Consider the following 26,894-nt stretch of genomic DNA (forward strand, 5'->3'; position numbering starts at 1 on the left):
AAGATTACTAATATAGATTTATATAATGCTCATATAGATTTATGTAATTTATGTAATTACTATACTTGTCACTGCTATCACGTAGTAGCAACACATGCCATGGTTGTCGAATGTGAACGTTTTCTGTGCTGTTTTCATTCCAAAGTTAGCTGTACATTAGTTGACTGTGCAAAATTTATCCCAGTCAGCAGTGTCTTAAACAGTAGCAACAATGAATTTGTAAAATATTCCAAGTCCAGCGACAAACTGAAGTTGCCATTTGCCGTTTATGCTGATTCGGAGTGCATGTTAGAAGTAGTCACTACTTGCACGTGTGTTAGTGGCCCTGGTTAGTGTTCTGATCATGTTCATATGCAAAAACAATTCAGTATAGCGCCCTGCACACACTGCAGCTATGACAGGGAACCTTTCAAGTATAAATCGTTCAATGTCAGCGATTGCATGGAATGTTCACTGATGAGTTGTATGCAGTCGCAAAAACGGTGAACAACATTTTATTGCACAATAAATATGGTGGAAATAAGTCCCAAAGAAGAATTGAAATTTTTCTCAGTAGTGATATGCCATATTTGTCAGGGTTCACTTGAGGAGCACGTTATCAAATGCAGTATTTCACCAGTATATGACAGGGGCTGGTTATTATATTAGCAATGTGAACTACTAACTTCACTATACAGTCCCCAACAAATTCCATAATCTGAGCTACTACGATGGCCAAATCTAAATCACGAACACTTGCGAATAAAAGATATCACATGATGACAAATAAATGAAATTAAATACAGATCGTCTTTCTCTTCTGATATCTAATGCGAAGAAATATATATCCTTTATAAAATAATGCAGCTATATTACACCAAAAACAGCACTATAGCACAAATTTCCAATTTATCAACTTGTTAAATTAATCGACGTTCTCAGTTGAAAACTGTGCATCATACCTGAAATCATCTGAACTCAGCATGGACAATGAAACAACTTTACTGAAAAATCACCCACCTGCAATCGAAAAGTTCAAAAAACTTATTAGATCCTGTGCGTTATATTACTTCGCATCGCTTGACGTTCGATGCACTTCTGAAAATTAATGACGCAGAACTGCAATCTGTATATGATATCAGTCCATTAGATTTAGTTGAAAGAGGCATTAGAGGCGATATTTTCAATTGTTCTTGTAGGCATGCAGTTACCAGGAACAGATTCATGGGCAATTATGATGATAGATATGATGGATCTTGCATCATATAGCTTGATGTGAATACGTCGTATAGCCGAATGTGTTGCAGTATCTTCCGATGTCCAGTTTCGTATGGCTTCCTGCAGGGTGTGTTAAGGCATTTATGGTGGAAAATGAACCAGATGATTCCAACCAAAAGAACGTTTCAGAAGTAAATCTCTAATGACTCAAGAGTATTCCTGATTATCATAAAAAATGTCACCGCCGTCTGATAACACGAAATGAAAAAAAATTAATTTTGAATCTGCATAAAAAGAAATCTATTTTATTAATTACAAAAATCTGGAACACTGTTGCCAACATAAACTGATTTTGATCAAGTTTCATCAGATTTTATCGTATAGGCAACGTCTCTCGATGAAGACTGAGATCAGAACTGCCCCATTCCACAGAATGATAAAATTTTAAGACATCCCTGAGACTCGGCTGTGTATCTTTATCAATTTAGCACAAAACATCAAGCAACTAAAACACAGGTTAAGGGCGATCATAACAGGAGAGGAAGAACAAGTTACATTCAAACTCTAGAGGCAGGAATTTAGCCCAGATGCAACAAATTTTATTCGAAAAGAATTTACATGAACTAAATAGCTGTAACTGAAATAATTAATTACAAGTCTATTGAACCATATTTTATAAGACGTTTGCCAAACATACCACCACGTTTACACTATGCCGACAGTGGCTGCATGCAGTATCATGAACACTCTGGCTACATGGTGGTACAGATAACTTCTAAACCAAAGGAACATGCATATAACAACTAAAAGAAAATTTTTTAAAGCGTGTATTATCACGTATTAAAACCCGCGTCGAACTCAGGAAGAGGCATAAACAGACAATGGACCTAACTGCAGCAGTTTCTATTAAAGAATATGTTCTTCACAACGAGAACCTTTTCATTTCTTGAGAACAAATCCTTAGGTCAAAGTACACGGCATCTACTCCATTGTTCTGTAATAACTACTTAGCTGTCAATTTGCTTTAAGGATATCAAACACTAGCTGTCGCTGTCGTGATTTACTGAGCCGATAATTCGAAGATACAATAATTAAGAGACAGTCTCTTTAAATAAACCCCGGGACAGTTTAAAACACTTTGCAAAAACTATATCAGTTAAAGTCAATAAAGAAAAATTTTAAATCAAGATATAATAGTAAAACCCTATCTATTAAACGCAGTCAGCACATCTGCTAATAAACACAGCACACAAGAAAAGGTATTAACACAAAACTAATAAAAGTCATTGCAGCTGGACACAGGACGAGAAATCAATCAGTCAAACCACAGGCGAGGGACAGACTCTATTTCGTAGACTTTTCGGATGTTCACCCTTATGCGCAGTGAAGTTTAACTATATGCAGCCTCATATAAAACTTTGCATCAGGCAAAACCGCTCTCAGCGTGGAGCCAACTAAAAGTGCATAGCATCCACATTAGACCATATTTCACAAGCCACACAGTGCCACTCCCTAGTGCAGTTGCTACGGCTGACTTAACTGGATGCAACGTGGAGCGGGAAGATGGTACAGCACTTTCCCGCGAAAGGCAAAGGTACCGAGTTCGAGTCTCGGTCCGGCACGCAGTTTTAATCTGCCAGGAAGTTTCATACAAGCGCACACTCCGCTGCAAAGTGAAAATTTCATTCTAAGTTATATGCATATTTCGTGTCTGTTCCTTCAGATATATCAGAAAGAACGCACATTTAAGTTCGACCTCAAGTGGGAACTTAAAATTGGGGATCATGGAGGACATGGAGGGAGACTGTGGATAGGTGGTGCTAGGTGGAAGTGTGGGTCGGCAGGGGAGGGTGCCGAAATAGTCCGCACAGGAGCAATAAATACTGTGTTTTGGAAGCGAAGTGGTTAACGCAATGTTTTTAGTAAATAGGAGATGCCGGGTTGGAGTCCCTGTCCGACACGCAGTTTTACTCATCGCCGCGCTGATTACAAGTAAATTTCCGATGCAGATGATGTATTTAGTTCCTTTTTTTCCTCTCCCTCAACCACTGGGAGTAAATTTACAGTAGGTGCTACAGACAATGCTCAACAAGTAGTGTGATATTCCTGGATGTGGCCACCAGAATTTTATTTTGCTAGAAGCTCGCCTTGATGCAGCTTGGTACACGTTAAGTAGCACATGGTACAAAAGTTGAGTGAGGTACAAGCGACAGATACTACAGTATGTATAAGTGGAAGCGACCGCCAATTGTACTGAACTTGCTTCTGATTGGTATTCACATTCAGGTGCTAAGCGCCAAACCGCCTAACTTCTTTATTAATTATTTATATACTTTTCATTGCATTTTAACCAGTTTTTAGCATGACAGTCTCTCATGGTTACTCTGAGTCCATCGTTTTTTCTTAAATTTCATTACCTTTGGGAATCACAAGAGTAACGATATCGCAACCGAAGTGCCTCGGACACCTTCTGGTGGCTTTGGCGCTCCTGGAAGACAAAGTACTTCGGCTGCGCTAGTCACTCTGTTTCGGATGTTCTGTAGGCACGGACATGTAACACGGTTTCGGGCGTTGTTCAGAGCCAGACATGTAACTCTCTTTCGGACATTCTAAAGGGACCGATGCGTAACTATGTTTCGGTCGTTCTGGAGCGACGGAAAAGTTGTACTCTATATTGGAAGTGAATAGAAAAGTTATCGTACAACTAAGAAAGCTGTGTCGAGTGTAAAAGACAGTGTAAAATGTGTAAATATTTAAGTAATAACCAAGTAGGATACATTAATGAGAAGTGTCACCTACCGTCATTTTCAGTACTACACCTCGTCCTCTGTAGATAGAGAGACTAACCTGGGCAAGTGGCATCCCATAAAAAGCAAAGTCACAGGTTCAAGTTAACAGCGTAGCAGCCTCCGCCGAAGAAGGACCCACGACCGACGAGCTGTTTTCTGCACTGGGGACACAACTGTAGAAGACGACATGTTGGTCGAAAGAACTGTTAGAGACCCTTATTCAATCTCTCCAGATTTCTCCAGCTTCCAGATCTGACTTGCAAAGGATACTTAATTCGTAGTAGGTCTGCCAAAAAAAATTCACAGTCCCTTATGTTGACATACTACCATATCTTTTGTAAATATCTGTGCTTGCCCTTTAGCTATTCGGCTTGTATACCTGTATGTGTAAAGGGAGGATTCTACGCCGTCCATAACAGATGATAACGAGGCAGTTAGCGGCCAACGCGGGGGTAAATTCTTTGGGACATTGCCAGCTTTGTCTTTTCATAGCTGGGTGGTGAACTCCCGACAGGGAGAAAGTATCAGAATGGGCTTTGTCCGAACGGAAGGGCAGGTTCCAGAACATGGCCCAGCCTTGCCTAGGACAATGCGGTGGGATGCAGCTACGCTGGTAAAAAAGCAACTCGCCACTGCTTTCTCTAGGGCACCCAGTATACAGCATAGAACAAAACACACCACCGTGTGTGCCATTATTGCGGGGCTCGTGACTCTCGTAGCAGACGCTAACACGCAGATCCTATTTCTTTCCTTTCGCTGTCTCACAGTAGCAAAATCGAACCCGAGGAACGACCGTGCCTCTTCACTGGTAGAAGGGACGTGCCGTCCGTTCTGAGACTACCTTTTAGAGCAGAGAAGGACAATAAAGAGGTCGATTAGGAGAACAGTTTTCACAGGGCTGATGGAGCTAGCAACATTTATAAAATTATCCTATTGGCTAATGCGGAAGCGGAAGGTCGGTAAGGAAACTTGAGACGGGGGAACCGCTTTTATGACATTCGGAATCCGGTGGTGGACTAAGAGATATAGATACACCGATGTCAAAATTAAAGCAACAATCGGAAATTTTACGAAGTCTCGTTTATTCTTCCACAAAACAATTGATAGTAAAGTAGAAACAGTGTAAATAATACAGTATGTAATCAACTGCAACATGCATAACTGCAGACAAAAATGATGTTCTTTTTTTTCAACTTAACGCTTTTGCACGCACATTGTGACAACTGATTAATGTGCTCAATTTCGGGTGTGACCACCTCTGGCACTAATCCGGGCCTGACAATAACGGGATATGCTGTGAATAACGTCATCAATCTCATGTTGCTGCAAAAACGCCCATTCTTCCTGCAGAGCTGCTCACGAGTTTTGGAGAGTGGTTGGTTGACGCTGACGTGATGCAACCCGTTTCCCTAGTGCGTCCCAGACATGCTCTATGGGATTCAAACCGAGAGAGCGAGCAGGCCACGCCATGCGTGCATTATCTTCCATTTCTGAAAGAAAACATCAACCACCCGTTCTGTATGAGGCCGAACAATATCGTCCATCGATACGAAGTCTGGGCCAACAGCATGTGGCAACAACCACGCATGAGACCACAGGATCTTCTCACGGTATATGTCAGAAAGTTAATAGGTGTTGGAGTGGTCAACATAATCCATGCCCACACCATTGGGTGTCCGCTCCGATCTCTTTCCACAATGTTTGGATGCAGAAATCGTGTTCCACGGGCCCTCCGGATCCGAATCGGTCTAGAACTACCATCCAGACCAAATCGGGACCCATCTGTCAAGATAAAATTGGCCCACAATTCGAATGTCCACGTGGCGTGTTAACGGCTCCACTCTAGACGTTCCCTTCTATGAAGACACGGTAAACAGACAGCAGGTCTCCAAAAACAAAAGTCACGCTGCTGAATCCTTCAGTAGACCGTTTACCACCATATAGCACGTTCAGGGTATGCTGCAAGGTCAGATGCCAGTTGCAGTGCGTTACTAAGGCGGTACCGTGTTGCTTTTATAGCGAAATACCGGTCCACTCCTCTTGATGTCACACATGGTCGATCCTGTCCTGGTCTCCAGCATATAGTTTGGGTCTCTATAAACTGTCGCAGCACCCGAGAAACAACAGAACGACTCACATTAAGCCATCGGGCCAAATCAATTTGCGACTCCGTTGCTTCCAGTCTTCCTGTGGCTCTCCACAGAAGAGAGGTTGGTTGGGTTGTTTGGGGGAAGAGACCAAACAGCGATGTCATCGGTCTCATCGGATTAGGGAAGGACGGGGAAGGAAGTCGGCCGTGCACATTCAAAGGAAACATCCCGGCATTTGCCTGGAGCGATTTAGGGAAATCACGGGAAACGTAAATCAGGATGGCCGGACGCGAGATTGAGCCGTCATCCTCCCGAATGCGAGTCCAGTGTGCTAACCACTGCGCCACCTCGCTCGGTTACAGCAGAGAGTCTGTAAACGTCTTCTGTGTACCATACTGCATCGCCTGTGACTGTGTACACGGCGAGTGTGGATGTGGGACTACTCTGCACACACGCTTCATAAGTGCCATGACGTCATTGCTGGAGTGGTTGTCCGTTGATTGGAACGCCATATTCTGTGGAGAGCACCATCGTAACGACATATGTTGACAGTTTGTATGATTATTTCGTGAGTTAGACAGAGGACGGCGAAATAGCAGCTTGTTGCTTTAACTTTGTATTCAGAATCGGACGTGGAGTCGGACGGCGACAGTGGAGCGCACGTACAACGGACCGTGACCGGGGTCCGCATCGAATTACTACGGACTGATACGAAGCAGCACAGCTCACGGTATATTACACTGCTGCATGGATAGAACCGATAATTTGTTCATTTCGATGGAAGGGGCCGCCTCCACCAAGGTCGATTTGCATCAGTTCCTTGCTATGTAATCACTGGTGTCTGTCACACGACTTCGTCCATCGTCCACGTTGTAGCCTTGTTGGTATCAATACTCACCTCCGGATCTTGACAATCAGTAACATCTACATCATCTACATCTACATGACAACTCTGCAATTCACATTTAAGTGCTTGGCAGAGGGTTCATCGAACCACAATCATACTATCTCTCTACCATTCCACCACCGAACAGCGCGTGGGATAAGTGAACACCTAAACCTTTCTGTTTCAGCTCTGATTTCTCTTAATTTATTTTGATGATCATTCCTACCTATGTAGGTTGGGCGCAACAAAATATTTTCGCATTCGGAAGAGAAAGTTGGTGACTGAAATTTCGTAAATAGATCTCGCCGCGACGAAAAACGTCTTTGCTTTAATGACTTCAAAAAATGGCTCTGAGCACTATGGGACTCAACTGCTGTGGTCATAAGTCCCCTAGAACTTGAACTACATAAACCTAACTAACCTAAGGACATCACACACATCCATGCCCGAGGCAGGATTCGAACCTGCGACCGTAGCGGTCGTGCGGTTCCAGACTGTAGCGCCTTTAACCGCTCGGCCACTCCGGCCGGCTTTAATGACTTCCATCACAACTCGCGTATCATATCTGCCACACTCTCTCATCAATTACGTGATAATACAAAACGAGATGCCCTTTTTTGCACCCTTTCGATGTCCTCCGTCAATCCCACCTGTTAAGGATCCCACACCGCGCAGCAATATTCTAACAGAGGACGAACGAGTCTAGTGTAAGCTGTCTCTTTAGTGGACTTGTTGCATCTTCTAAGTGTCCTGCCAATCAAACGCAACCTTTGTCTCGCCTTTCCCACGATATTATCTCTGTGGTGTTTCCAACTGAAGTTGTTCGTAATTTTAACACCCAGGTACTTAGTTGAATTGACAGCCTTGAGATTTGTACTATTTATCGAGAAATCGAAATTCCAACGGATTTCTTTTGGAACTCATGTGGATCACCTCACACATTTCGTTATTTAGGGTCAACTGCCACCTGCCACACCATACAGCAATCTTTTCTAAATCGCTTTGCAACTGATACTGGTCTTCGGATGACCTTACTAGGCGGTAAATTACAGCATGATCTGCGAACAACCTAAGAGAACTGCTCAGATTGTCTCCCAGGTCATTTATATAGATCAGGAACAGCAGATGTCCCAGGACGCTTCCCTGGGGAAGACCTGATATCACTTCAGTTTTACTCGATGATTTGCCGTCTATTACTGCAAACTGCGATCTTCCTGACAGGAAATCACGAATCCAGTCGCACAACTGAGACGATACCCCATAGGCCCGCAGCTTGATTAGAAGTCGCTTGTGAGGAACGGTGTCAAAAGCTTTCCGGAAATCTAGAAATACGGAATCAACTTGAGATCCTCTGTCGATAGCGGCCATTACTTCGTGTGAATAAAGAGCTAGCTGCGTTGCACAAGAACGATGTTTTCTGAAACCATGCTGATTACGTATCAATAGGTCGTTCCCTTCGAGGTGATTCATAATGTTTGAATACAGTATATGCTCCAAAACCCTACTGCAAACCGACGTCAGTGATATAGGTCTGTAGATCGATGGATTACTCCAAATACCGTTCTTAAACGCTGGTGCGACCTGCGCAATTTTCCAATCTGTAGTTACAGATCTATCGCTGAGACAGCGGTTGTATATGATTGCTAAGTAGGGAGCTATTGACGAGATTGTAGGAAATGACTTTGTAAATAATGAATGTCCCATCTTTGCAAAATTCAGTATATTCAATGAAACCAATTCAGAATATTTTATTCTGTGACTCTACATACATCTCTTGTACATACTATGCCACAGTAAAAAGTTATAGAACATTCAAAGAGACGCCATTCGTGGCACATTACACCAGATCACGTTACCCAAAATCTGTTGCCTAACTTCACTAAGCAGCGAGAGATACGCTACCCGAATTACACCGCTCAGATCAGATCCCTGGCGTAGAGAAACATCCGAAGTAAAAATATATAATTTGTCAGGTCCGAATGTCATGCCAAATTCGATTTTACAAAGAGTGTTCTACAGAATTTGCTCCTACTTAGCTTATACTTATCGCGAATCTGCCGCCCAGTGACAAGTCTCAAGCGACTGCAAAAACGTGCATGCGACTCATACATAGCAAGAAGGGTTAAAGAAATGACCCGCAAAACTACAGTCCACTATCCCTGAAACTGGCCTGCTGCAGTTGTGTAAAATCGATGCTACCGAATCTGCCGATACATCAGAAAAGGCCTTGACAGATTTATTACATAGTGAAATATCTTAAAACCCGGTTTCACTGAAAAACGTTCTTACGAATTAATGGTACTGACAGTGACTGAAGACTCTTCAATACGTTGTAGCTGTTTTGTAATCATTTGTTAGGAACACTACCAGTTTCATACAGTTACAGGTGCATTCTCAGGAGGTTCGCTATTCATTCGAATGCCATTTTTAGATAAATATGTTTTAAAAAAGGGAACAAATTTCTTAAAAATATTTGTCAAGCTTTCATTAACCTTCGTAGAAACAATTACCTTACATGGTAGAATTAAAGATCTTGAAGATACGGTATCAACAGTTCATTTGTCTATCGAAAATGTTAATCCGTTATACAGCGATGTCAATAGTAAAATTAGCATTAAGTACCAGTAGGTGGTTGTCAGACTGGACATATGGGGTGATAAGGCCATGAGCACAGCCATAAAAATTTATGGCTAAAGCTTGTAAAGAGTTTTAAAAATGTTCGCATATGTGACGCCAAGTACTCATGCATTTAACTATCACTCACCATTAAACAATTGTAGATACGGCGATCGTTTGTTCTGCAAATGCTACCTACTGATAACTGGTGGTGCTGTACTGGAAGCTCATATTTGTAAACAGTTATTCCTAATTTGCTAAGATAAATCATACGATTACCTATGATGGAAAATATGATCAGTAACGAACGTACGGCAAGGAACCGCTTGCGGTATACCTGGCCGACCGTTATGGTAAAACTACGCCAAGTTCAAAAATGGTTCAAATGGCCCTGAGCACTATGGGACTTAGCTTCTGAGGTCATCAGTCTCCTAGAACTTAGAACTAGTTAAACCTAACTAACCTAAGGACATCACACTCATCCATGCCCGAGGCAGGATTCGAACCTGCAGCCGTAGCGGTCGCGCGTTTGCAGACTGTAGCACCTAGAACCGCTCGACCATCCCGGCCGGCGTAGTGCTACACAGTAGATGGCTGTATATATGTAATCTGTCAACATCTGAAGTACGGTCATCGTATTACAGTGTTTTGGTAACAACGCATAATTTTATTGTATAGTAAAAGAGAAAAGAAAGCCACTTTCAATGAACGCCTGGTGTAAAACTATATGTTCCTTGACTGATAGGTCAGAGGAATTGTGTACAGCAATAGTGAGAGGACAGGCTCTAGAGGCCTAGCGAAGACGGCTTCCTTGGGACAGTTAACCCTTACAGGAAAATCAGGCAGTGGTGGATGGTCGTAAATTGGCAGCCCCTCTATCCAGCTATACCTCCGCAACGATCGTAAGGCGGCCAGACGAACTCATGTAAAAAAAAAGGCTGACTGATTTATTTCTGCGATGTATAATCGTAAAAGATGCATATAAATCTATTAATTTCTTACAAAAGACCAAATTTCTGTGTCTATCTCGGAAACTACGGATAACTTAGATTGAAACACATGCCGCGATTCCTAAACGAAGTGAGAAAGTCGTCGTGCAGCTGCACCTTGTGTAAACACAACGCTGCTGCATTTGCACACGAAGCGCTGCGAAAGCACTGAACTTTCAGCTTATTTACTGAAAAACCGGTTGTGTTATTAATGGGTACAGCTATTGAGAAAGTGCGCCTAAGTTGGCGAACGTAATTATCGCTTGGCGGTAGACAATTTAACTTATACTCCAGCCGTGTTACGTGATTAAGGGCTGAATGAGTTCAGTAGCAGTAATGCCTTCGAAGCCGTCTAACTTCATAGTTGCAGAACTTCTCCACGTAAGCAGGAAGTCAGGAAGGAGAAAAAAAGAAAAGAAACTAAAGACCGCAGCACCGGGGGAACTTTTCTTTTTAAACGCATTTAAACCCTGGGCCTGGAAACGGTTTGCGGAGTTTTCGCTTGGAATCATCTGTGAAACGAGAACACCTAAACCGCTTCGAGTGGAAACGGAGAGCCGCACCCTAAAAGCTGCCGCATCGTAAAAGTTTACTCCCGTGGAGGTAGGTGTGTTCGCAACATCGCCTTGGGCGACTTCTCTGATAAGGGGCGCGTCACAGGGCCGAGGCCTTGAGAAAGATGTGAGATATCTGGAGGCACGAGATGGCAAAGCAGAACTACCCATTTACGACGTGTTAAAATAAATTTGACCCATAACGACACTATAACAGTACGCGCTTCAAATCTACATAGGTAGCTGAGTGACCATCATAATATAACGGTCGCGTGCAAAGCTTGGATTCGATTTCCGACACTGTTGTCGTATCCAGATCTGTCAGGACGGAACGAGACCCTAGGCACATCGGGGAAGTTCGATTTTCGAAAAATTGCTGCCACACACATGTTTTGATTGGTAAAAACGAGTTTGGACTGAAAATGGCTCTGAGTACTATGGGACTTAACATCTGAGGTCATCAGTCCCCTGGACGTAGAACTACTTAAACCTAGCTAACCTAAGGACAGAAGACACATCCATGCCCGAGACAGTATTCGAACCTGCAACCGTAGCAGCAGCGCGGTTCTGGACTGGATCGCCTAAAACCGCTCGGCCACAGCGAGTTTGGACTCCTACATACTGAAGTAGCATGAGCATTTGCAGAAAAGTGAACGTTGTCAGCTGGAACAGTTCAAATGGTTCAAATGGCTCTGAGCACTGTGGGACTCAACTGCTGAGGTCATTAGTCCACTAGAACTTAGAACTAGTTAAACCAAACTAACCTAAGGACATCACAAACATCCATGCCCGAGGCAGGATTCGAACCTGCGACCGTAGTGGTCTTGCGGTTCCAGACTGCAGCGCCTTTAACCGCACGGCCACTTCGGCCGGCTAGCTGGAATAGTTGTGGACAATGTATATACTATAGTATGAAATCTAGTGCACCGACAAATGCGTTTAAATAGTTTCGTATTTGACGTCAGTAGCATACTATACTATGTGGCTGAAAATGACTTACAAGTTCGTAGCGCCTTCCATCGATCATGCTGGAACTCAGTATGGTGTTGGCTCACCCTTAGCCTTGATGACAACTTCCACACTCGCAGGCATACGCTAAATCAGATACTGGAAGGTTTCTTGGGGAATGGCAGCCCATTCATCCCGGAGTGCTGTTCCGAGGAGAGGTATCGATGTCGGACGGTGAGGTGTGGCACGAAGTCGGCGTTCCAAAACATCCCAAAGGTGTTCTATAGGATTCGGGTCAGGACTCTGTGCAGGCCACTCCATTACAGAAATGTTATTGTCGTGTAACCACTTGGCCACAGGCCGCGTTATGAACAGGTGCTCGCCGTGTTGAAAGATGCAATCGTCATCCCCGATTCGCTCTTCAGCAGTGGGAAGCAAGAAGCTTAAAATATCTATGTAGGCCTTTGCTGTGGCAGTGCCACGTACATCAAGGTGTGCAAGCACCCTCCATAAAAAAACACAACCACATCATATCACCACAGCTGCCGAATTTTACTGTAGGCCTTACACACGCTGGCAGATGGCGATCTCCGGGCATTCACCGTGCCCACACCCTGCCACTGGATCGCCTCATCGTGTACCGTGATTCGTCACTCCATACAATGTTTTCCCACTGTTCAATCTTCCAATGTTTACACTCTTTTCACCAAGCGAGGCGTAGCTCTGATTTACCGGCGTGATGTGTGGCTTATGAGCAGCCGCTCGACCATGAAATCCAAGTTCTCTCATGTCCCGCCGAACTATCATCGTACTTACAGTTTGGAATTCCTGTGTAATGGTCTGGATAGATGTCTGCCTATTACACATTACGATCCTCTACAAATGTCGGCGATCTCCGTCAGTCAACAGACGAAGTCGGGTTGTACACTTTTGTACTGTGCGCGTCCCTTCACGTTTCCACCTCAGTGATTATGAGTGTGGTAACCTCGCGTACAGACGTATGATCAAGTGATACCCAATCACCCGACCACGTTCGAAGTCTGTGAGTTTCACGGAGTGCCACATTCTGCCCTCTCACGACATCTAATGACTAGTGAGGTCGCTGATGTGGAGTACCTGGCAATAGGTGACAGCACAATGGACATAATATGAAAAACGTATGTTTTTCGGGATATCCGAATAATTGTGATCACGTAGTGTACATAACAAGACATCAACGGTTCAGGTGGTAGAAAGTGTAACACAGTATGAAGTGAATTGTCTCTGAGCGGCGTTAGCGTATACCTACGAGCTATTACTACTAACAAGAAAGAGACACCATTAGTGACTGCGTTTTGTCTACATAAACCACGATTATGACAATTTCAGTAACAGTTACCATGTGCTGAGAAAGCAGAATTCAATATGTACAAGGAAGATACACTCTCTGATCGTCAAATTGGCAAGAAGTTGAACTGTTCAAGAACAGTGGTTGGTAATTTTGCTAGATTGGGAGCACGAAATAGACGGAATGTAAAATGTAGGCAGTGTGGAAAATTATCTGAGGCGAAGAATGGGTTACCTTAGCGCAAAGACAGAGCTTAAATCGTTATTCATGTCAGCTTGTTGCCGATTTGTAGTGTCCAGTATTTAACGGACGTCTACGACAAATTGCGTCACATGATAAACACCTTTCATTCAAGAAACGATTGCCGGAGCCGCTCTAATACCTAAACATAAGAGGCTACATTTCAGATCCCTGAAAAATTTATCTCATTGACTTTTGGATATGACAAAGTGATCTTCAGTGATTAAGTTTCATTTCGATGGGCAAGGTAGATTTCAGTAAAAAAGATTTCAGTAATATTGTCATGATCTGAGAACAGAGAAGCAGGTAAGAAAGAGCAGAAATTTAAATGGTGGAAGTGTTATGAACTGAGTACCCGTCTGCGCTAGAGGTAAATCACACACTGCTTGGCGGACCACTAGAATGAACTGTTACATGTACACGCAGATTATAGAGACAGAAATGATTAGAATGTTACAAGACCTACGGGAATAAAGTCTAAAGTTTCAACAAGGTAATATATTTACAGGGTGAAAATTATTGAATTATATAAAATAAATTTGTCATAACTTCTGAACGGTTTGCGTTAAGACGTCAAACTGCAGGGTTGGCCGCGGGAAATGATGGAAATTAGTACGGCTTGGTTTAGGGACGAAGCCCTCTTTCATTGGGATGGATTCGTCAATAAGCAAATTTGGCGGATTTGGGTAACTGAGAATCCGCATTGCGCGATTGATAATTCACGCTCACCGGTTGATTGCGTTGTGTGCAATGTCAGGTCACGGAAATAGCAGTGCAATATTCCTTGGTGGCATGGTGACTACCGAACGGTAAGTAAAGGTTTTCGAGGATGATTTCATCCCCATTATCCAAAGGGATCGTGATTTCGACAAGATCTGGTTCATGCAAGACAGAACTCTACGCAATCGAAGCAGGACCGTGGTGTACTAAAGGAGCACTTTAAGGACCATATTCTGGCTCTGGGATAGTCAGAGGCCACTCGCTTGGGCCTCGTCTGGCAGTCATATCTCCTGATCTGAACTCATACTACTCCGTTTTGTGCGGCAACATTAAAGACAATGTGTACAGCAGTAGCACCTTAACCACCGCTGAGCTCAAAAGAGTCATTCATGAGGCCATCGACAGCATCGATATTCCGGCAATTCAGTGGGTCATGTAGAAAATGCTATTCTTCTGCACCACATCATCACCATCACCAATGATGATAGGCATATCGAACATGTCATAACCTATATCCGAATATCTTAATGACGTTTACATGTTGAATAAAGTTTGTGCACGCTGTAATTTACGTTTCATTTACATAGTTCAAAAATTGGCACCCTGTATGTATATGTCTGTTATAACCAAAAAGTGTTTTGAACGTAAAGATATAGATGTGTAGATGTCTTCCCCTGGCCTACATGTTGCCCGAATCTGAACCCCGTGAAAATTCATTTGTGAATACTTGAAAGGGGTGTTCATCGCAGTAGAAGACGGTTTGAGGCCGTAAGTGAGCTGAAAAGAGCAACTCGAGAAGAGCTGGCGAAAAACTTCACTGCAATGACTACCAACACTACGAAATTCAATCCAAAGATAGTATTTGAGGCAATTAGGAAGAATGAAGATTGATCAGAATACTAACAATGCAATAACTGAACAGTACAGTGAGTGCCTTTATACCAATTTCCATTCAGGAAATGCAAACGACCTATTTTATTTCCAGAATGAGATTTTCACTCTGCAGCGGAGTGTGCGCTGATATGAAACTTCCTGGCAGATTAAAACTGTGTGCCCGACCGTGACTCGAACTCGGGACCTTTGCCTTTCGCGGGCAAGTGCTCTACCATCTGAGCTACCGAAGCACGACTCACGCCCGGTACTCACAGCTTTACTTCTGGCAGTATCCTATTTTATTACTTGTATTATGAAAGAAACTGTGTAATTCCGTCATGATTGTTTAAGTCTGGTACGTATGTACTACTTTCATAGCAAATCGATACATGCATGCATCTGAAATTTATACTATTTCTTTCGTGAACCTTTGCCTTTATACTGATTCCCACTACTATATCTTATTCGTCTGTTCTTTTATGTACGATTAACACATTCTACACTTAGTATCAGCAAGAGTGTGGCGCTGGGTACTTTGATACGCTGTCTCTCCCCTTCGACCTGCCTTCCCTCGTCGAATACACCGGTTCCCGTCAGACCACCGAAGTTGCGCAACACAGAGTATGGCCGGTACTGGGATGGGTAACCGCACGGTATGTCACTTGCTGTGGGCAATTTTCTCTTTGCCTCCCCTGAAAAAGGGAGGCTGAGTGTTGGGGGTAAGGTTCCTCGTCGCCAGACTTTGCGCCGATATCCAGGATTAAATTACAAACCACTGAGCAGTGTATCATGGAGTGAAGGCACGTGACATTGTTGATGGCGATCCGTGCGTCAGATGGGGATATTATGCTCGACTGCCTTACTGCTCGAGAGCAATAGGCTAAGTGCCGGTACCGGATTTCAACCTTTCCATTGTCTCATCATTATAGAATGCAAATATTCCATCATAACAGACACACGCCTGTTACAGTCACGTACGCATATCAGGTACACTTAACACGCGAATCTAACACTTCGAAAAGAAAAAGAGGATAGTGCAGGAACTAGGTGGCTAAACGTGCCAGCCAGGGTCTCCAGACCAATCATATCACATTAAATTTTACTGTTTCTGTATCCCGTTCCGGTCACGACTGCTGCGTGGGAAGATACAATTTTCGTAAACCTCCACGTGATATTGAATGCCTCAAATTTTTCTTTCATTATATTCTCGTAATGTTAGTTTTATGTGTCAGTTCCAGTTTCAATCGCACTGCACGAGTATTCATATGTATTTGGGTGGTGCGACTGCTTCCAGTGATTGTTCGGCAAGATTGTATTCATATAGAAACGGGTCATTCGGGGTATGTATGCAGAGTAAGTTAAATTTCGTTATATTGAGGATCAGCTGCCAGTCACTGCACCCAGCGTCCATTCTTTGCGAGTTTCATTGTATTTCGTTACAGTTTCCTTACATTTCGACCTCTATGTAGACAACTGCATCACTCACTCTCTCGTGGAGCTTCTTACGTTGTCAACTCTGTCAGTTATATGTACAGTCGACAGATAGGAGAGACGCGCGAACTTACTTTTACGTCTAAAGATACGTCTCCGTTGAGTATGGCATGATGCGCTCTACTCGCTAGGAACTCCTCCAGCCTGGTCTTATATTTCGTGCACTCGCATTTTATTAAGTTGGTGACAGTGCGCTACACTATGGTAGGAGTTCCGTAAACTAGGGAACACAGGTTCTATCTGGGCGCCGATATGTTCTACCTTCAGAGTCGTGGCCTGAGATATGGCGAAAACTACACTATAAGCACAGAGACTACCACACTCGCGGAAAAACAAATCTTCGTACATAATCTACAGTGCATGACGGAAGTCACTTTGCGCCGCTACCCATTTCCTTTCTTGCTCCACACACACAAAGGAAGCAAGGGCGAAACTTTAAGTACGAGCCCCAGTCTCCGTGATTTTTCCATTTCTGTACTTACGGTAGATGAACTTTAGAGGCCGTATATTCGTTCAGCAGTCTGGCACAAATGCTGCTTCTCTAAACTTTTCCGATAGAGTTTCCCGACAATATCCCTACTTTACCTCCAAAGGTTCATATTTAATCTCACGGTACATTTCCGCAATACCCTCGTACTGATCTAACTGAACGGTAAATATTACAGCAGCAAGTGTTTGATAGTTGCTTCGAAATTTTGTGCTAATCTCACCGCACCGAGACCTCAAACACATGAGCAGTACTCACGACTTCCACTTCTAAAGCAAGTTGTCATTTCTCACACCGAATAAGATTATTGTCCAAATAAACCCGTCTCCCGCTACAGACACTCATTGGCCGCTCTTCCCTGTACACAAATGCAGGAGGTTCTACTAGAAATTTGGTCAGCTACTATATCTAACTTACCGTTCACTGGATGAAAGTTATCATGAGATAGTGGTGCTTGTAATGGCGTCCAGATACATTACGAGTCAATTACCTGTGACTGCAGTCCTAGAAAGAACCAAACCGTTCTAATAAAACGTGAGGTGTCTGTATTTATTTATAAATTAATTTAGTAAGTATGTGGCTGGCATGACGGTCAGTCACGCGACGGGAAGAGCCTAACGTAATATGACTATGCCTCACAACCCGAAGTTGCAATGCGTTCAGTTCATAAGAAGTAACTAGTAGGAAAATTTCTCTCTCATATTGGTGTGTTTTGGGACCAATCACCTTGAACATGTTACTTAACACTAGTTCTACTTGCTGTTATAAAGTTTAGAGGGCCGCTGTTGGTAAAACAGACGCATCCGAATATCGTATTAAGTTCCACAAATTGTAAATGTTGAACTGATCTAATGTTCGTTTGCCAATACATTTGATAAACGTCTTGACGAGGGAAAACATTAGTCAATTAAAATAGCGGATGTACCGACAATGCCCAGCTGGAGGCTCAAATATCTTGACGTTGTAAGGGCCGTGACGTGACGCTCTCATATATTTTTTTTTTTTTTTTTTTTTTTGGTCATCAGTCTACTGACTGGTTTGATGCGGCCCGCCACGAATTCCTTTCCTGTGCTAACCTCTTCATCTCAGAGTAGCACTTGCAACCTACGTCCTCAATTATTTGCTTGACGTATTCCAATCTCTGTCTCCCCTCTACAGTTTTTGCCCTCTACAGCTCCCTCTAGTACCACGGAAGTCATTCCCTCATGTCTTAGCAGATGTCCTATCAACCTGTCCCTTCTCCTTATCAGTGTTTTCCACATATTCCCTTCCTCTCCGATTCTGCATAGAACCTCCTCATTCCTTACCTCATCAGTCCGCCTAATTTTCAACATTCGTCTATAGCACCACATCTCAAATGCTTCGATTCTCTTCTGTTCCGGTTTTCCCACAGTCCATGTTTCACTATCATACAATGCTGTACTCCAGACGTACATCCTCAGAAATTTCTACCTCAAATTAAGGCCGGTATTTGATATTAGTAGACTTCTCTTGGCCAGAAATGCCTTTTTTGCCATAGTGAGTCTACTTTTGATGTCCTCCTTGCTCCGTCCGTCATTGGTTATTTTACTGCCTAGGTAGCAGAATTCCTTAACTTCATTGACTTCATGACCATCAATCCTGATGTTAAGTTTCTCGCAGTTCTCATTTCTACTACTTCTCATTACCTTCGTCTCTCTCCGATTTCCTCTCAAAGCATACTGTGTAGTCATTAGACTGTTCGTTCCGTTCAGCATATCATTTAATTCTTCTTCACTTTCACTCAGGATAGCAATGTCATCAGCGAATCCTATCATTGATATCCTTTCACCTTGTATTTTAATTCCACTCCTGAACATTTCTTTTATTTCCATCATTGCTTCCTCGATGTACAGATTAAAGAGTAGGGGCGAAAGGCTACAGCCTTGTCTTACACCCTTCTTAATACGAGCACTTCGTTCTTGATCGTCCACTCTTAAAATTCCCTCTTTGTTGTTGTACTTATTGTATATGACCCGTGTCTCCCTATAGCTTACCCTTGCTTTTTTCAGAATCTCGAACAGCTTGCACCATTTTATATTGTCGAACGCTTTTTCCAGGTCGACAAATCCTATGAAAGTGTCTTGATTTTTCTTTAGCCTTGCCTCCATTATTAGCTGTAACGTCAGAATTGCCTCTCTCGTCCCTTTACTTTTCCTAAAGCCAAACTGATCGTCATCTAGCGCATTCTCAATTTTCTTTTCCATTCTTCTTGTAAGCAGCTTCGATGCATGAGCTGTTAAGCTGATTGTGCGATAATTCTCGCACTTGTCAGCTCTTGCCGTCTTCGGAATTGTGTGGATGATGCTTTTCCGAAAGTCAGATGGTATGTCGCCAGACTCATATATTCTATACACCAACGTGAATTGTCGTTTTGTTGCTACTTCCTCCAATGATTTTAGAAATTCTGATGGAATGTTATCTATCCCTTCTGCTTTATTTGACCGTAAGTCCTCCAAAGGTCTTTTAAATTCCGATTCTAATACTGGATCCCCTATCTCTTCTAAATCGACTCCTGTTTCTTCTTCTATCATATCAGACAAATCTTCACCCTCATAGAGGCTTTCAATGTATTCTTTCCACCTATCTGCTCTCTCCTCTGCTTTTAACAGTGGAATTCCTGTTGCACTCTTAATGTTACCACAGTTGCTTTTAATGTTGTTTTGACTTTCCTGTATGCTGAGTCTGTCCTTCCGACAATCATATCTTTTCGATGTCGTCACATTTTTCCTGCAGCCATTTCGTCTCAGCTTCCCTGCACTTCCTCTTTATTTCATTCCTCAGCGACTTGTATTTCTGTACTACTGATTTTCCCGGAACATGTTTGTACTTCCTCCCTTCATCAATCAACTGAAGTATTTCTTCTGTTACCCATGGTTTCTTCGCAGCTACCTTCTTTGTACCTATGTTTTCTTTCCCAACTTCTGTGATGGCCCTTTTTAGAGATGTCCATTCCTCTTCAACTGTACTGCCTACTGCGCTATTCCTTATTGCTGTATCTGTAGCGTTAGAGAACTTCAAACGTATCTCGTCATTCCTTAGTATTTCCGTATCCCACTTCTTTGCGTATTGATTCTTCCTGACTAATGTCTTGAACTTCAGCCTACTCTTCATCACTACTATATTGTGATCTGAGTCTATATATGCTCCTGGGTACGCCTTACAGTCCAGTATCTGATTTTGGAATCTCTGTTTGACCATGATGTAATCTAATTGAAATCTTCCCGTATCTCCCGGCCATTTCGAAGTATACCTTCTCCCTTGTGATTCTTGAACAGGATATTCGCTATTACTAGCTGAAACTTGTTACAGAACTCAGTTAGTCTTTCTCCTCTTTTATTCCTTGTCCCAAGCCCATATTCTCCCGTAACCTTTTCTTCTACTCCTTCCCCTACAACTGCATTCCAGTTGCCCATGACAATTAGATTTTCGTCCCCCTTTACATACTGCATTACCCTTTCAATATCCTCATACACTTTCTCTATCTGTTCATCTTCAGCTTTCGACGTCGGCATGTATACCTGAATTATCGTTGTCGGTGTTGGTCTGCTGTCAATTCTGATTAGAACAACCCAGTCACTGAACTGTTCACAGTAACACACCCTCTCCCCTACCTTCCTATTCATAACGAATCCTACACCTGTTATACCATTTTCTGCTGCTGTTGATATTACCCGATACTCATTTGACGAGAAATCCTTGTCTTCCTTCCACTTCACTTAACTGACCCCTCCTATATCTAGATTGAGCCATTGCATTTCCCTTTTCAGATTTTCTAGTTTCCCTACCACGTTCAAGCTTCTGACATTCCACGCCCCAACTCGTAGAACGTTATCCTTTTGTTGATTATTCTATCTTTTTCTCAAGGTAACCTCCCCCTTGGCAGTCCCCTCTCGGAGATCCGAATGGGGGACTAATTCGGAATCTTTTGCCAATGGAGAGATCATCATGACACTTCTTCAGTTACAGGCCACATGTCCTGTGGATACACGTTACGTGTCTTTAATGCAGTGGTTTCCATTGCCTTCTGCATCCTCATGTCGATGATCATTGCCGATTTTTCCGCCTTTAGGGGCAATTTCCCACCCCTAGGACAAGAGATTGCCCTGAACCTCTATCCGCTCCTCCACCCTCTTTGACAAGGCCGTTGGCAGAATGAGGCTGACTTCTTATGCCGGAAGTCTTCGGCCGCCATTGGTGATTATTTATCAGGATAGGGATCCCAAGGACATGGTGTCCAAACGCTACTACGTATCCCAGACTAAATCTTCTCTTTATATCTGTTTTGCAATTTCCTCGCTGGTTAAAACCGTGTGTCGTATTCGGCCATGAACCACAGTCGCAGTTAGCGTACACTGTGCTGACGTGTTGTAATGAGACAGCCTCCAAGAAATATGCCCCTTGCGCGCGGGTGCAGCACTGCTACTAATTTATTACACGATCCCCGAGCAATTAACATTAGTTGCTTGACTGGTGTGGCAGTTCAGGCCCGAATCTCGGACCCACTGCCATCTGAAATCTGAACGACAAGTAGGTGGATATTCGTTACGCTACTGTCTTCAACAACTCGCAATAAACCATCGTGCCAAATTTGTTTGAAACGTCTTCAGTAAGTCAGTTTAGCCTTTCACCTACGGATCTGCACGTCTACAAAGTTGGTTAACGCAACAGAATTCAGGAAACCGCAGACCATTTTTTCAAGAACTGTTATCCAATTACACTGAGTAGCCAAACTTAACTAGAAGAAAAAGAACATGAATCGGTTTAGTGTCCGTGGCTGTGGTTTGCGACAGACTACAACTGAAATGCACATGTGGCGTAATAACTGTTCATTAATTAAGAAACAGGACTTGTGAGCTTACTGCAGTATCGTTGCCTATCTCGAATGTTGATACTGATAGCCGCGTCTCTGGCGAGCGCAAAGGCGATTGTAGGGAGTAGTGCCTTAGCTTCCTGGTGTGTGTGTGTGTGTGTGTGTGTGTGTGTGTTGCGCTTGCAGAACGCAATTTATAGTTTGTTGTCAAAGTAATTAACATTCACACCGCGGAACTTGTGTGTCTTATATTACTGCTGACGGTACAAAATTGTTGATTTATTTGAGATTTATAGTTCCGAAATCGAGTCCCGTGTCTAAAGGGCAATAAACATGTCGGGGCGGTTACAGGACAAGCAAAATGTACTGCACATTTGAACAAAAAACATAGAGGGAGAGAGACCAAATCTGACGAGCGTAGATACCTTCGCCAGTGTATCATCAAACGGCCGCTATCCGTCTCGGTTATGCTAGTAATAGTAACTAAATACGTCACTAGAACTGATTAACAGTAATTGCAAACACTGTGTCACATTGCTTAAGGGTTACAACAGCCTGTTTGAACAATTGATTTTGTGTGTCTGTGCCACCAGCACTTGAACCGAGCGATTTATGTATTGACAACAGATTTCGTTACATTCCAATGGTCTACGTGGCTGAAGAGCAAATGAACGATTATATCTATTATAGATATATTACTTGTGAACAATGTAGCCCAAAATTTAAGGTATTTGAGTATCATAATACATATGCATCTAACCAATCAACTTTCACTCATTATATGAGAGTCTTTCGAACCTGCCACATCTGACTAACATTACAGGGCCAGATCATTAGGTAGCAGCAGGAGGTTCAACAGAACAGCCGCGGGGAACCAAAATACTTAGGGTTTAGTTAAACATCCAGCCTTTCTTCCTGTGTTTACGTGACTTGTGCAGTGTTTGTTCTGAGAAGGACCTGTAATTTAGTTGTCTTATCCCTCTGGCGTCTTGCAAACACAACACGCAGTTTTTCGGAACGAATTGTCCTCATTACATGATAGTAGACTTGAAAGTCAATCTCCGACGTTGCCTGGAAGGTGTTCACAATAACGAGAGCCATGAAAGACGTAATAAGTAGTTGAGAGTAGGGTGCTGAGAATGATTAGTGACAGGCTCCGGAGAGCACGTGGAGAGGCGTATCGCGCAATTAACGGTAGCCAGCAGCTTCATATAGAATTATAGATGATGCGACAGGATATCTTGTAAAAGATGTGCTCATATGCTCCAGGAATACCAAGTAGTAACGTCTGTGGTTATACAGTGTCGCTATCGTACAGACTATGAAATACTAAGTAGTCAGAACTATGTATTTGTAAACTAAACCTTATACGTGGTGAATATTATGTCGCTAAATACTTACTGCTATTTCATACGTATAGTTACTATCGCGAGTGAAGATATGAATGCCAAGTAACATAATAAATGAAAATTATTTATGTATTTCAATCGTCTATGTGTTAACGTCAGAACTGTATCCAGACAGCACTCGTGATTGATATGTTCAGTGGAAATTTTTTAAAGTGTAATGTCCCAGTTTATGGTACAGGAGAAACAAGAAACAAATTACGATAATACAGTTATTTAAGGACGGAATTGTTTTGACATTTTCGGATTTGATGAACTGCTTCCTTTTATAAGTCTCATATAAAACGTTTGAAGTTGTGATTGGTGTAACGTAAAAGACACAGTGTAACGTAGTCTCTATGCGATCTGAGCAACGAAGGAATTACGAAAACTTTTTTGGCTTAAGCAGTGTCCAATGTCGGACAGATTCAGCACAGAATCGTGATTTCATATCACATAAAAAACGTTACATCGGTAAGAGAGAAAACTGTGCTGAGCTTTTCATAATAACACTTTAGTCCTTCAGTTTCGCTCTCTATCTGTCTTTCTTTCTCTCTCTCTCTCTCTCTCTCTCTCTCTCTCTCTATTTCTCTCTCTCTCTCTCTCTCTCTCTCTCTCTCTCTCTCTCTCTCACTCTCTCTTTCTGACTCTCCCTCTATCTCACCGTCTTTCAATAAGTAAACACGAAATATGTCTTTAAAAATAAACTGGCTTGACTGAAAATTTACTACCGTGAATCTTCAAATGAAAAACGTTAAAATGAAATATGCAGGTTCTATGTGATAAATATAATAACAAATATCTCAATGAAATGCCCACAACGGCGACAGTGCTAATCGTGACCAAGCTAAACACATGAAAAAATTTTTTTCATCCCCTCGGTTCTCAGAGTTCCCAAACCAGTACAGAAAATTGGAATAGACATCAACATAAACATCATTTCTACCATTTTTTAATGCTCATGGAAACCACACATTGAATGTTGTACCACTATACAGCGAGACCTTCTGAGGTGATGGTCCACATTGCTGTACTCACCGGTACCTAAAATACCCAGTAGCACGTCCTACTCCATTCATGCTTGCCTGTATTCGTCGTGGCTTACTATCTGCAAGTTCATTAAGGCGCTATTGGTCCAGATTGTCCCACTCCTCAACGGCGATTCGGTGTAGACCCCTCAGAGTGGTTGGTGGGTCACGTCATCCATAAACAGCCCTTTTCAGTCTGTCCCAGGCACGTTCGGTAGGGTTCGTGTCTCGAGAACGTTCTGGCCACTCTGGTTGAGCGGTGTCGTTATCCTGAAGGAAGTCATTCGCAAGATGTGCACGATGGAGACGCGAACTGTCGTCCATCAAGACGAATGCCTCTCACAAATTCTGCCGATGTGGTTGCACTATCAGTAGGAGGTGCCATTCACGTTTCATACAGCAGTTACGGCGCCATCCATGGCCACCGGCGGCGTACGTCGGCCCCACATAATGCCCCCTCCAAAACATGAGGGAAGCTCCATCTTGTTACGCTTGTTGTGCAGTGTGTCTAAGGCGTTCAGCCTGACCGGGTTGCCTCCAAACACGTCTCCGCCGATTGTGCGGTTAATGGCATGTGCGACACCCATCGGTGAAGAGAACGTGACTCAATCCTGAGCGGTCCAATCGGCATGTAGTTGGGCCATCTGTACCTCGCTGCATGGTGTCGTGGTTGCAAAGATTGACCTCCCCATGGACACCGGGAATGAAGTTGCGCATCATACAGCCTATTGCTCACAGTTTGGGTCGTAACACGATGTCCTTTGGCTGCACGAAAAGCATTATTCAATATGGTGGCTTTGCTGTCAGGGTTCCTCCGAGCCACAATCCGGAGGTATCGGTTATCCATTGCAGTAGTAGCCCTTGGGCGACCTGAGTGAGGCATGTCATCGACAGTTCCTGTCTGTATCTCCTGCATCGCTTTGGTTCACTCCGAGACGCCTGGACACTTCCCTTGTTGATAGCCCTTCCAGGCACAAAGTAAAGATGTGGATCGATCTGCGGTATTGACCGTCTACGCATGGTTGAAATACCGACAGCACGAGCCGTGAACCTCTTTCCTGGTAGAATGACTGGAACTGATAGGCTGTCGGGCCCCCTCCGTCTAATAGGCGCTGCTCATGCATGGTTGTTTACATCTTCGAGCGCGTTTAGTGACATCTCTGTACAGTCAAATGGACTGTCTGTGATACAATATCCACTGTCAACGTCTATCTTCAGGAGTTCTGGGAACTGGGGTGAAGCCAAATCTTTTTTGTTGTGTGTAGATAATTCGTCTCACAAAAACTAACCGACTGATTAATGAGATGAGGTACTATATGATAACAGGTATTCATTTTTTATGTCTTGTTACTGGTTTCATTGGGCCCGTCATGAATTCCATTCCAGTGCCTATCTCTTCATATCAGAGTAGCACCAACATCCTCAGTTTTTTTCTGTATGTATTCCAGTTTCGGTCGTCCTCTATAGTTTTCTCCCTCTACTACTTACAGTACCATGGAAGTCATTCCCTGATAACATATGTCCTATCATTTTGCTCCTTGTCTTTGTCAGTCTAGGGTTGGTGCCTCTGGATCACGCGGTCCCAGATTCGATTCCCGGCAGGGTTGGGGTTTTTCCCTGCCCGGAGACTGGGTGTTTTTATTGGCATCATCATTTCATCATTATCATCGTTCGTAACAATGTCTGCTATGGACTGCGAAAATAATTGGATTGTGTAAATATCGGGACTTCTTACGGGCTCTGATGACCCCGCAGTTGAGCGTCCCACAAACCAAACATCATCATCATCATCTCTGTCAGTGTTTTCCACGTATTAATATCCACACCGATTGTGCGCAGAACGTCTTTATTCCTTACCTTATCAGTCCATCAAATTTTAAAAATGCGTTTGTAGCACCGCATCTCAAATGCCTCGATATCTTCTGCTCCGGTTTTCCCACAGTCCATGTTTCACTACCATACAATTCAGTGCTCCAAACCTACATTCTCAGAAATATTTTCCTCAAATTAAGGCCTATATTTGGTACTAGCATATTTCTCTTGGCCGGAAATGTCCATTTTGTCAGTGCCATTCTGCTTTTGATGTCCTTCTTGTTCCATTAGTTGTCAGTAATTTGGCTGCCTAGATACTACTTCGTGACCATCAACAATAATGTTAAGTTTCTCGCTGTTCTTATTTCAGTTACTTCTCATTACTTTGGTCGTTCTTCGATTTCCCTCGATCCATATTCTGTACTCATTATATTGTTTATTCTACTCCGCAGGTTATGTAAATCTTTTTCACTTTCAGTCAGAATAGCTACGTCATCAACGAATAGTATCATTGATATTCTTTCATCTTGAATTTTAATTCCACTCCTGAGCCTTTATTTTATTTCCAACACTGCTTCTTCGATATACAGATTGATCAGTAGGGCCGAAAGACTACATACCTGCCTTACAC

The sequence above is a fragment of the Schistocerca piceifrons genome, chromosome 5 (genome assembly GCF_021461385.2).
Source record: "Schistocerca piceifrons isolate TAMUIC-IGC-003096 chromosome 5, iqSchPice1.1, whole genome shotgun sequence".
Taxonomy (NCBI): Eukaryota; Metazoa; Arthropoda; class Insecta; order Orthoptera; family Acrididae; genus Schistocerca; species Schistocerca piceifrons.